The sequence below is a fragment of the Dermacentor albipictus genome, chromosome 5, assembly GCF_038994185.2.
Source record: "Dermacentor albipictus isolate Rhodes 1998 colony chromosome 5, USDA_Dalb.pri_finalv2, whole genome shotgun sequence".
Lineage (NCBI taxonomy): Eukaryota > Metazoa > Arthropoda > Arachnida > Ixodida > Ixodidae > Dermacentor > Dermacentor albipictus.
In genome coordinates this window covers 147,533,357-147,545,784 of record NC_091825.1, presented here as the reverse complement: position 1 = coordinate 147,545,784, position 12,428 = coordinate 147,533,357, and the positions used below count along the sequence as shown (strand labels likewise).

Genomic DNA, 12,428 nt, shown 5'->3' with positions numbered 1-12,428 from the left:
TTACTCTGGCTCCTATGTCCTTGTAGATTCTCTAGGATCTACTTTATATTCATTAAAGGCCCCAACTATCGTCAGCGCTTAGCCGCCGCCATCAAAAAACAGCTTTGTGCTTTGAGGATCTACCGAGTGTGCGAGGCAACAAAGTACACAAACAAATTAAAAAAACATTATCAGGGAAACGACGACACCTCGTTACAAATAGGAATTTATGACCGGCACAAACGCAGCCGTACTTCTTCTTTCTCATCGTCTTCTTCTACTGCTTCTTCTTCTTCTTCTTCTTCTTCTTCTTCTTCTTCTTCTACTACTACTACTACTTCTTCTTCTTCTTCTTCTACTTCTTCTTCTTCTTCTTCCTCTTCTTCTTCTTCTTCTTCTTCTTCTTCTTCTTCTTCTTCTTCTTCTTCTTCTTCTTCTTCAACTTCTTCTTCTTCTTCTTGTACTTCTTCTTCTGTGCTAAGAACCGCTGCAGCCGTTTCATACGAAAGAAACATTTACGCTGCTCTATTTTTCGTTCTTTTTTTTTTGTTCATTTAGTAGCGCGTCCGCTTGCATAGTTAAAACGGGTCACACCACCGAAGCCCATTTCCTTCGCGGCCATGTACGCATTCCGTGCGTGGTCTTTGGCTTCTTTCTTATGCACAATGTAATTTCCTCTGTGGTCGCGACCACATGGGAACGCTAAAAAGCGGTGGTCGCTCTCTAAGCCATGCAGTTCTTTTACAGCGAAGCTGTTAGCCTACGGTTGGTCGGGGATTTTTCGTGCCCGCGTGCGCGTTGCTCACACAAAAATGTGGGCCGATCCCGGAGACAGTGCAAGGAAGCGAGAAGCGCACACTGTGCTGCTTCTCCGAGAAACATAGCATGACGTCATGAGGTGACGTCATCACTTGACGAAGACGTCATCCCGTGACGTCAATTTTGACGTGAGACATCATAATATTACGTCATCAGGCGATGTCGTCACGCGACGATGCCGTTATTCTCGCATATTCTGATTGAAATCTGAAGCTACCATGCCAGCAGCTTGTGTGTGAGTCGTACTTTACTAATTTTCTGACGCAATTTACTTTGCAAAATTGAATTAATTCAACAAGGCCTTGCGCTTGGCCGAGAGCCTTGAAGAATTAGCATATGTGATACATTTCCGCACACGTGCGTGCGCGCGTGACATACGCCGCTCGTGGTGGTGGTGGTGCTTGTCTAACGTCGCCTAACGTCACCTAACGTCGGTCTAACGGTGGTTGTTCAACCTCGGCGACAGCTTCGCTGTACGTACACTTTCACAGGGTGGAATGGAGGCGGATCCTTTTTTTCTTATTTAGTACAATTTAGTTGGTTATCGGCGTAGAAGAAATGAATAGAAGCGGATCTTTGTCTCACAGGAACCGCAAAGCATTGAGAAACACCTCTATGAGGTCCCGTGGTGGCTTCGAGGGAACCGCTCTTTCTCTGGCACACATGTATATCTTCTTATTTTGATGATAAATCATCATAACTGATTTCTGTCCTTTTCCGTAGCCTATATGTGCAGAGTGGCAGGATAGAACGTGTCCCTTCTGCTCGACCTCTCCAGCTTCCATCTAAGGATGTCAGATAAATCGGATACCGAACGCATCAAGATTGAAAGCCCGAGATGGCGGGTCACGTGACGCTTTGTTGTGCACATACCACTCTATATTTTTTTTCTCTTATCTTTTTTCTTTTCCTTTTTCTTCATTTCTTTTCCTTCTTTCTTGTAATCCAGCTCCGCTTGCACTTCTACTGGGAGTTTCACGACAGTCGGCTCATCGGGTAAACCATTTTTCCGTGTTTTAACGAAATCAAAGAAGTAAAGCCACCGGAATTTTTCGGCTACCACCAGGCAATTCTAGTGCAAGGCTGACCTCGCAACCATTCTTATTTTTCTTTGTATTCCTTCTTATTTATTTCTTGCGCAGTTTTGGTTCGATTTTCCGGAAGGCGCAGCAATGTTGTGCGTACCGCCAAGCACAGCGCCGAACTCAAGGCCTCCCCAAGGGGACAAGCTCAGCCAATCTTTCCGTGATGCCGTATTAGACAACAACAAGGCGGTGTACTAGATTTCTCCACTCAATTTTTACAGGGGTGCGTGCAGACGATAAAGAAAACCTTCAGCGTCAAATTAAACATCCCTCTGCAAATTGCGTTGGCAAAATGCAATGCGGGCGCACAATATGCACCCGCTGTGTCATTGAAACCACAAGCATCGCCTTGCAAGCCTTGCAGGACCACGCTGATAGGATTATCTAATGTACGCACAATGGTCGGTCGAGGCCCTCCGCATACGAAATGCTGTCGAATGGACCTGCTCCACTGTAAAATAATTTGCACCATTAAACGTGAAAAAGGGTGTATATCCGTTCTTAACTCGCTCCCTTGTTCCTGAATATGGGTGTGAATCTCTATGTAACACATCCTTACATTCTGTCTGGGTATGAGGGTGTGAGTTATAAACAGATTTATGCTTTCAATTTGCCAACACGCCCAACAAATGGCAATGCTACAAGATTTATACCCTTCGTTCACTTTTGAGGGCGTAAATTGATCTAAAGTGTTGTCTCCTATCAGCTGACGTAATATCTGGCGCGCACAAAGCCACAACGCACGGCTTCGATATGAATAATGAGAGCAGGCTGAAAATAGCTGATTTAGGGCTATCGATATGACAGACTAACTTGTCTTGGTTATCCGTACCATCCGCGGAGATTTTGCGAACTCTGCGGTCTGCTGAGGGCACATTTTTCTCATTGTTTTCTTTCTGTTCTTCGTTTAAGCAACTACGTCGGGGTGTGGAGGACTATCGCGTAAAAAAGGAAGAAAAAAAAAAGGTGGTACAACTAATCTTAGCTAAGCTATGCTTAGCTCTTAAGTTTTCCTAGTCGTACGTCTACTGGCTAACAAAAAGGATACCAAATAAATAAAAAATATGTGCGTGTGTGCGTGCGTGTGTGTGGCAGACACGCATATCTTCTTAATTTGATGATAATTCATCATAACTGATTTCTGTCCTTCTTCCTTTTCCTTACCGTGTGTGTGTGTGGGGGGGGGGGGGATGTTTCACGTAGAGACGGGAGTTTCTATTTTCTATTTATAGCCAGGGTACCTGGTTGCCAGTTCCTGTAAGATGGCCTCTTGACAGTGTTATTTGCTTATCCAGCAAAATCATTGACTCGACGTTAATTGAGAGAGAGAGAGAGAACATTTGTTTGCACCCGTCACAAATAACGGGTGCAAATATTATTATTCGAACAAAAAATAAAAACAAACCACATACGTAAAGCCAGAGCTCGTCGGTCGGTGCTCCTCCTATACGACAGAGCATCTGGAAAGATCTGTCATCTTAACCACTTGTATTCCAAAAAGAAAAAAAAATTCCTTACGCTGGAAGTGTTCCTAAGAGTAAGTGCCAACCAAACATGACGTTGGACATGTTGTTATCGAACTCAGGCGTCCAATGGTCGAACAGCTCTTACGAACGAGAAGTCGTTGGCGCTCTCATTCGCCTTGTAGGCCTCGCCTTGTAGTCAAGACACGGCGTTGCACTCCATCGTTCAGGCCGTGGCAAAGTGAGATGCTGAGCTGGGCTATTTCTGGCACGCGATGCAAAGCGAAGCTGCGTTTGCTTGTGCAGGCATGTGTCATCTGCTAACTACACTCTTCGAGTGTTGTTTAGCATCACTGCTTGAATTTTTATTTCGGAATCATGCGGATCGACCGAGGCGCCTCATTCTAATTAAAAGCACGAAAATCCATACTTAACTCACTTCTAAATTCTTGCGGAGAAGAGAACCCTCCTATTGGTGTTTCTTAGAAATTTAAATTCCTACACAGAACACAGGAACGTGAACGAAACAAGCGCATATATATTTGTAACATTTTGTGTGTGTGTGCGTGTGTGTGTGTGTGTGTGTGTGTGTGTGTGTGTGTGTGTGTGTGTGTGTGTGTGCGTGCGTGCGTGCGTGCGTGCGTGCGTGCGTGCGTGTGTGTGTGTGTGTGTGTGTGCGTGTGCGTGTGCGTGTGTGTGTGTGTGTGTGTGTGTGTGTGTGTGTGTGTGTGTGTGTGTGTGTGTAACACCTCCTGTGTCTGGCGGCAAGTTCAAACACAAGAGACACAAGCACTTGTTCCGTGCCCTTTCTTTCCGCGGTTTGAACACGTCATTATAAATGAAAAACAATTTCTTAGTGTTTTTTTTTCTTCCTCGAGCACTTCGAAATTGTACGACAGCGTCAGCGGAAAGCTCGAGAACAGAAGCCACGTGGCTGGAAACGAGGAGAGAGGGAAAATAAAACGAATGGGAATGGAATCCAGGCCATCGCAGGAACCGAAACAGAAATGGGGAAAAAGGAAAGAAAAGTGGGGATTGAAGGGAGCGCGTGAGTTTGGGGCTGAGAAATTTCCCGACAGATTCGAAACTGCGCCCTTTTTCGTTATTCCATTTGACGGTAGGGCAAGGGAAGCCCGAGTGCGCACCAGAAATGTGATTGGCTTAATTCACTCCCGTTTCGCGGCGCTGCCTCGAAGCGTAAAAGCACCACTCAGTCGCCTCTTCGTTCCCTTTTCTCCCTATTTCGTTCCCCTTCCTTCGTTCCCCACACGCCTGAGAAGGCGACCGGGAGTGTGCGCGGCGCAATGCTGCCTCGTCGTCGTCATCGGCGGCAACGAGATCCATCGATTACCTGCCACGGCCGCGGTGGCACAGAAACGCCCCGACGAGCGCGCCTGCAACGCGACGACCGAAGCGGGCGCTTTTCCCGCCCAAACGAGGCGCAACTGACAGCGATATGTGCGCGCGCGCGTTTGCATTTCGCGTGAATGCGTGCGCATTTCTGCGCTTGTTCGTTTCGGTTGGTGCGCCGTCGTGTGTACGTGCGTGGCCGTGCGAGCGCTTGCGTGCGTGCTTCAATGTGCGTATCGTGCACTCGAGGATATCTGCTGCACATTCGTGTCAAGTCCCTTTCCTTTCTCTCTCTCTCTCTCTCTTTCTCTCTGTCTCTCTCTCATTTTTCTCGCCTTTTTCCTTCTCTTCACAGCCACTCATTTTTAAACAGCGCCAAAAAACACACGGACAGGGAGGAACACAAAACCAGCGCTGGTTCTGTGCCCTTCCTTGTTCGTGTGTTTTTTGGCGCTGTTTGAAATGAATGACCCGTGCCAACTAGCTCGCGCGCGAACCCTTCTATTTCACAGCCGCCAAAGGCCGCGCTTTACCTCGAAAGTAAATAGACAACCAGTAGTCATCAGAAAGAAAGTTAAAGAAACAGAGCCAGCGAATTGGATGCAACTAATGGAAACGAAGAACACCACGGAAATTTACGAGAATGGGAAGAAAGAAATTATAAGAGATAATCTGCGCGATTAATATGTGCAATAGCAGAAAGGGCCTTGCTATTTGAGGCGTTAGCTGTTTGCCTAAGGACAAAAACATGCCGGAGCAAACATTCGCAACAACATGAGCCGAGTCTATGCTGCAGCAAAAATCCGGAGACCACTCTGCACACCCTAATGGAATGCGAATGGTTTCACCCAGTGAGACCAGGAGGTAACGTACACCTTCCAGAAGCGCTTAGATTTAAAGTGAACGGAAGCATCAGCCGGCCAGCAACCGAGATAACCAAGAGACCTTTTAGGGTAGTGGTGCAAAAAGGTTGATGCGACCGGATCCGCTGCAACATAGGTATTTTTAAAGTTCAATTACCAGCGCGAGGACACCATAGGGGACTGAATAGAGAACAGACCGTTCTCTTCTCTATGCTATTCCCTCTGCTGTCCTCGCACTGTAAATCGAACTTGAAAGCATGTTTCACCAACAAGGCTCAATCTTACACCCTTCTTAAGCATAGGTAGCGGTGCAAAGTAGATGGAGGAGTTTTGAGGAAGATAAAAAAAGATTAAGGAGACGTATACGTAAATGCTAGAAAGAAAAGCATGTATACCATTCGTGTGACTAACTCAAGCAGGCTATGTGACTATTTGTCACCGCCCGTTTCGAAGGGAATGCCAATAAATCATCATCACCACCATCATCTCTTCGCGTTGGCTGTCTCGTCCATATTCTTCCACTCCCCCCCCCCCTCCTTTTTTTATTTATTTATTTATTTGCGCTTTCATTGCGCCATGCGTGCGTGCGGGTGTGCGGGTATGCGGGTGTGCGTACCACGCAGTTGTATCTTAGACGTGATGCACCTTCTGCCATTTTTTTCTGGGGTTGATAGAAAGACCACAGAACACGAATGAACGTCAACGAAGAAAGAAAACCTTATCTTTGCCGGATACCTTCAGGGCCGGAGAAGCTGAACGAGGGCATAAGGAGAGCCGAGGGCCTCAGAACACCAGTGCAGGCATGTTCAGGAATAAAAAAGACCCCCCCGAAAAAAAGTATGCCTTGTGCGCTCGAGAGTTTGGTCAAGGTATGCTTTTACACCTTCGCATCTGGCGCTGCCGCCAGTAATCTTTCAGACAACCCCGGGTTTACGAATCTGTGTTCTTTGTACAATAGTTATCCAAGAATGTTTCTGACAGCTCACAATCTCGTCTGCTTCTTCATTTGTTGCAGTTTGGTTTTGGTAAAGGTTTTTTACCGTTAGTGCTGGTCACGTTCGCTTTGACGGCGTAGTTTTTTTTTCTTGCGGAAATCTCACCCAGAAGCAAATGATAAGATTAAAATTTAGGCAGTTCTTTTGACCTCAGCCCCGAGTTATCGATACGGGGAGAGCATCATTTTATAACAATGGATACTTGAGTAATATTAGCAGTTCCAAGTAACAATATATAAGTATTCGAAACTTTGAACGAGCTTATACTGTGAGGCACACGAAACAATGGACACAACACTCGCTTGATGAGTAGAAAAACTAGCTTTGTATCTTTCTGACTGAAACTCTAAAGCTGGAGCTGTATGTCCGCAGGTGGCTCCAGTTACTCAAGGGCTTATAAAGTGTGAGACATTCGAATTTACAATAGTCAACACTCACAAACAACGATATACTCCTAATTGCTAAAAATGTCAGAAATGGCAATAAGCCAGCAAAACTAATTGGTAATTTAGGATATCACAGTGGATTAAATAATAGCAGTTGTTAATGGGCTAAGAACTAAGGCAGCTGGGCTTGACCAAATACCTGTTAAGCTAATTAAGGACAGCATTGACATATTAGCGGGTCCCCTCCTTCACCTATTTAATCACTCCCTTGATTCTAAAATATGTCCTTCAAAATTAAAAATAGCAAAGGTAATTCCGATTTATAAGGACGGAGATCGCTCTAATCCATCAAGTTATCGGCCGATTTCAATTAATAGCGTTATCAACACAGTTCTTGAAAAGATATTCTCTGTGCACATAAACAAATTCATATCCAAATACAATACAGCCCCCACCAACGCGGTTTCAGACCTCAGAAATCCACTTCTTCCGCTGTTTTCACCCTGACGCACCTACTGAATACGGCTCTTCGGCAGAATAAAATTGCGGTCGTTGTCTACCTTGACATAAAAAAGGCCTTCGATATAGTTGACCCATCAGATATTACTGAACAAGAGTAACAATCTAGGATTTAGGGACAAAATCCTGAACCTGCTTCGAAGCTACCTCAGTAACCGCAAGCAGCAAGTAATACTTAAAAATTAAACGTCTACGTTACAAACCGTACTAACTGGTGTGCCACAGGGTTCCGTTCTTCGGCCCATGCTTTTCTCACTTTACATAAATGATTTCCCTGCAACGCTTAGGCATTCACAGGCTTTGATGCATGCTGACGACACCGCTCTTCTATTTACTGGAGAATGTCTGCTCGATATACAGGATAACATAAATGCAGAGTTAGATAATGTTTTTAAGTGGTTCACGTCCTATAAACCGACCCTTAATTTTAGTAAGACTAAGTATACAGTTTTTCATTCCAGGAAGAAAAAACTCAATAGTGAAATACTGGACATATCATTACGAGGAACAAAACTACAACAAGTTGTCTCCTACAAATATTTTGGCATTTTCTTTGATTCAGACATGCACTGGAAAACTCACATTAAACACCTTTATTCGAAGCTTGCTTACGGATGTTATATTCTTCTTAAGGCTCGTGAATGTTTCGCATATGCTGTCCTACGTATTCTGTACTTCTCCTTCATTCAGAGTCACATATCTTATTGTATTGACTCATGGGGAAACACTTTTATATCTTACCTTGAGCCTGTATTCCGTCTGCAAAAACGCGCATTAAGAATTATCACCTCTTCTAGGTGTACACATTTCAGTACGTACTTGTATAGCTCATTGCATGTGTTGCCAGTGCATGCATTGTATGAATTTAAAATTGCTGAGGTAATTCACAGTATTATCGAAACCAATAATCTACTTCCAATTACATTGTTTAAAATCCCGTTACGAAATTCAAAAGCTGCAACTAATCAGTGTTTTAATTTGCCCCCATGTCATAATCTGTACGGGAAAAAGCTCGTGGAATTTAACGGCGTACTTATTTGGAATTCTCTGCCAACACATATAAAAGAAGCCCGTAACTTTAGGTCTGCGGTGAGAAAATACTTGTTTGAAAAATATTGTCGATAAAAGTACACTTCTTTATATTTACATTCCTGTCTAAGTTGCACATGTCAATTGTTCAAGTTGCGCATGTCAATTTCGTTCTTATGTATTATGTCTGTTTTGTTGCTCGCGCGCGTTAAGGATAAAAGAACACTGAGTTGTATTTACCTTCGTGTCTGAGTTATCTATGTTAATACTACTATTATGTATTATGTATGCTGCTTTTGTTTGCTCGCGTGCTGCGTTCTATATTCTAAGTTGACTATGGACCCGGGACTAGCCAATGGCTATGGGTCCAGTAATGCTTTCGTATTTTGTAAGATATGTTGTAAATAATGAATGAATGAATGAATGAATGAATGAATGAATGAATGAATGAATGAATGAATGAATGAATGAATGAATGAAAACACACTTTCAACAACCGGTTCTGTTACTTTTTAAACTCTTTTAATGACAGTATTAGATCGTCCTTCAACTACACTTTTCACGTAGCTCCTTTAGTCAAGCACAACTATAAAGCAACTGCTTACGACTATAAAGGACGTTACATGCCTGTGTTTTATACCGTGTTCGGCACAGCTTTAATTATTTTTACGCATTAAGCTGTCGTTACAGATCTCTAGGCTTCCCTCATAGCGACACTGCACGCCAATGTACAAACTACACATTGTGACGTCCGAAATATCCCATGGTGCTGCCCTTAGTTTCAGCGCAAGCAGTAAATATTTGCACCAAGCTCTATTGCAGTTGTGCTATCCCGAAAGCAATGATTAATACTTGGGGGCAGGTTTTCAAAAATAATTTTTCCGGAAAGTATTTTTGAAAGTGTCGAAGATGAAAAGAAGTCTCGCTATGTACATTCGGCGCCATAAAGTTTGTGGGACGTCCAGTTTCCGCGAAAAACCGGATTTTCAGCCGAGATTAAACTTGCAGCCAGTAAAAGAGTACCGAACTATGTTAATCGTGCAATTTCGTGCCAGCCGCACACTCGTGCTGGAGAACAGATTTGAAATCAACTTTTTGTATTCAAACTCGGGAAATATTCGGTCTTCTTTTTTCTTAGATACCGCGACCCGCAAACTCTAAACGCCGACGTAATGTCTTTCATATTCGCCTCTACTACAAGTCTTCGCGTCCCTTATGATTACAAGCATGTCGCTTATCTATACAAACACAAGACAGTGCTAGTGGCACTGATTGCATGTTCGGAGGGTCGCCACTCGCACTGACCGAAAATACTGCCCCGAACTGCGGTTCACTTCACGCATAGTAACAACGGTGAAGATTCTGACGCCATTACCTTCTCCGCATTACGTTTGGAACTTGGGCAGCGTACGCTCTATCGCAGTTCTCGGTTACGCTCTCGGCAGAACTTCGGAAGCGAAGAGTGGACACCTGGGGCCGTTTCGCCCGATCGATCTATCGATTTGTAATCGCGACTGAGCGAAGAAAGAAGAAAGAAGAAGCAAACGATGACAGAGGCTCTTCGGGTCATTTGCACCTTCACGGTACGGCACCACAGATGGTGATCTCGATTACTGGCTAATGCGCCTGAGGTGTAAACAGGGGGAACAAATGAAAATAAAAAGAGGCACGACAACGACTTTACTTCTTTTCACGTTTTTATGTATTTTATTATTATTACTTTTTGTAGAAAGTTGTGGGCTTTATCCGAACTATACGGATCAGGGAAAGCGATGCCCATCGCATTTATGGGCTAGTAAAACCGCCGTCGTTGACTATGCTTGAGGATACCAGTCAGTCACATGACAACACCGTAAAGCAACCGTGAACAACGACTATAGTGAGAACTGCGCCATCACGTAATGCACAGTCGCAATTCAGAAATTTCTGGGCGGTTCTATTACTTCTGCACGACGGTGTACATGCAAGACACTGTATGTCGATCCCACACGCGGCACCTTCGTCTCTGCTTCATGTGACGCTTTATTCGATGCTTCAGTGCAGAGAAAGGATACCCTCGAAGCTACGACCCTTCTGCTGACCATTCTGTGCGTTCTCTGGCTGCACTCGGCAATATGGTCAAGCTATACAGCTTTACGTCATGATGACCCAGTGACATTGAGGGCAGGCAACAAAAAAAATAGACAATCTCTTTTGGCATGAATTTCTCTGGTAGGCAAGGTTAATACATTTGACCAAGTTTCAGATGTCACCTGGCAAAGATTATTGCTCAGTATGCTAAACAACGCAAACAAGTGTCAACGTAGACATAAGCTGGTACCCAATTTCACGCTTTTCTTTTCTTCCTTCTAAATTTCGTTGATTTGATTTCACGTTTAGGACGCCGCAAAGTCGTTTAACAAACCATCGTAAGACGTCGTCCACAAGTAGGGCTACCTAAGGCTCTCTCATCTGAGGTTTGGTATAAGGATTAACACTTAACAGATAACAAATCTTCACAATGTTGGGATATTATTTTAGCCTTACATTCGTCACAAGTACGTGGTACATGATGTTCCTACGTCCCGCACCTCTCTATACTATAATTACTCTTTGCAGATATACTGCTCAGTAGCATAATCGATTGAGTTAGTTGTCATTGCATCATTGAAGATTCTGTGCCGCCGTTATACGTTCGCGCGCACAAGAAGAAATAAACAAACAAAGAAGACACTCTACATCTTGTGCGAGCAAGCTTGGCCAAATAAAGAAACTCATGCGCCATCTACTGTAACCGTGCCTCAGCACCCACGAGGTACTGAGGAAGGAGTGGCACACACATGTCACAATGGCGCAGGACTGAGCAATCTCTGTGATAAGGTTTCTTCTCCATGAATATTTCTCACTCTCCGCTGCATTCGTAAGGCTGCTATGGTAAGGCCGCGACGCATCCAAAGCACGAACGGTGGCATGACCAGTCGCTCATTTCTTATTCTACAGCTGCAACAGCGTAGGCAGAGCAGGGGCTTCAGGTTACGAACCCTGCCCCTACCTCAGAACGCTAGGCTGCCGTGCATGCATGCACGGCTAGGCGTGCGTGCGTGCGTGCGTACGTACGTACATACGTACGTACGTACATACATACATACATACATACATACATACATACATACATACATACATACATACATACATACATACATACATACATACATACATACATACATACATACATACATACATACATACATACATACATACATACATACATACATACATACATACATACATACATACATACATACATACATACATACATACATACATACATACATACATACATACATACATACATACATACATACATACATACATACATACTATGTATTTATGGATGGATGGATGGATGGATGGATGGAAGGAAGGAAGGAAGGAAGGAAGGAAGGAAGGAAGGAAGGAAGGAAGGAATGAAGGAAGGAAGGAAGGAAGGAAGGAAGGAAGGAAGGAAGGAAGGAAGGAAGGAAGGAAGGAACCCGAATCTCGTCTTAAACTCTGCTACAGTGGTCATAACCATGAGAGAAAGAAGGGGAGTGTAAAAATTTACCTAGATGTCTAGACGATGTCAGTCTCAGTAAACGGGAATGACCGCATGACCCCCTTTTATCAACAAAAAGACAAAGAAATCGAGTCTTCCGACGCAAAACTCCCCACGGATAGTTCCCTCTGGGCACGCGATATCGCATTTCACGCGCCGAGAGCACCGAGATCGCGCCGCTGCCTACCAAACAGCCGCGGCCTCCTGCGCCGGGAATGGAATACGCGCGTCATTTGCAGCCATTTGCCTAACGGGCAGCCGACGCGCTCTGGCCTCTTCTCAAGAAGCGAGACGCTCGGCCGCGCATGCTTCTTCTGGAGAGCGGCTCGCCTGTTTAAGTGGCCGTTTCTCCAAATCTCGCCGTAT

General features: G+C 44.4%; 1 protein-coding gene across 4 annotated transcripts in view; it reads left to right on the top strand.

The window, feature by feature from the left end:
• The window catches only part of LOC135906229 (cubilin-like), a 255,316-nt gene that overhangs the window by 227,257 nt on the left and 15,631 nt on the right, over positions 1 to 12,428 (top strand). The gene's annotated exons all lie outside the window — the stretch shown is intronic.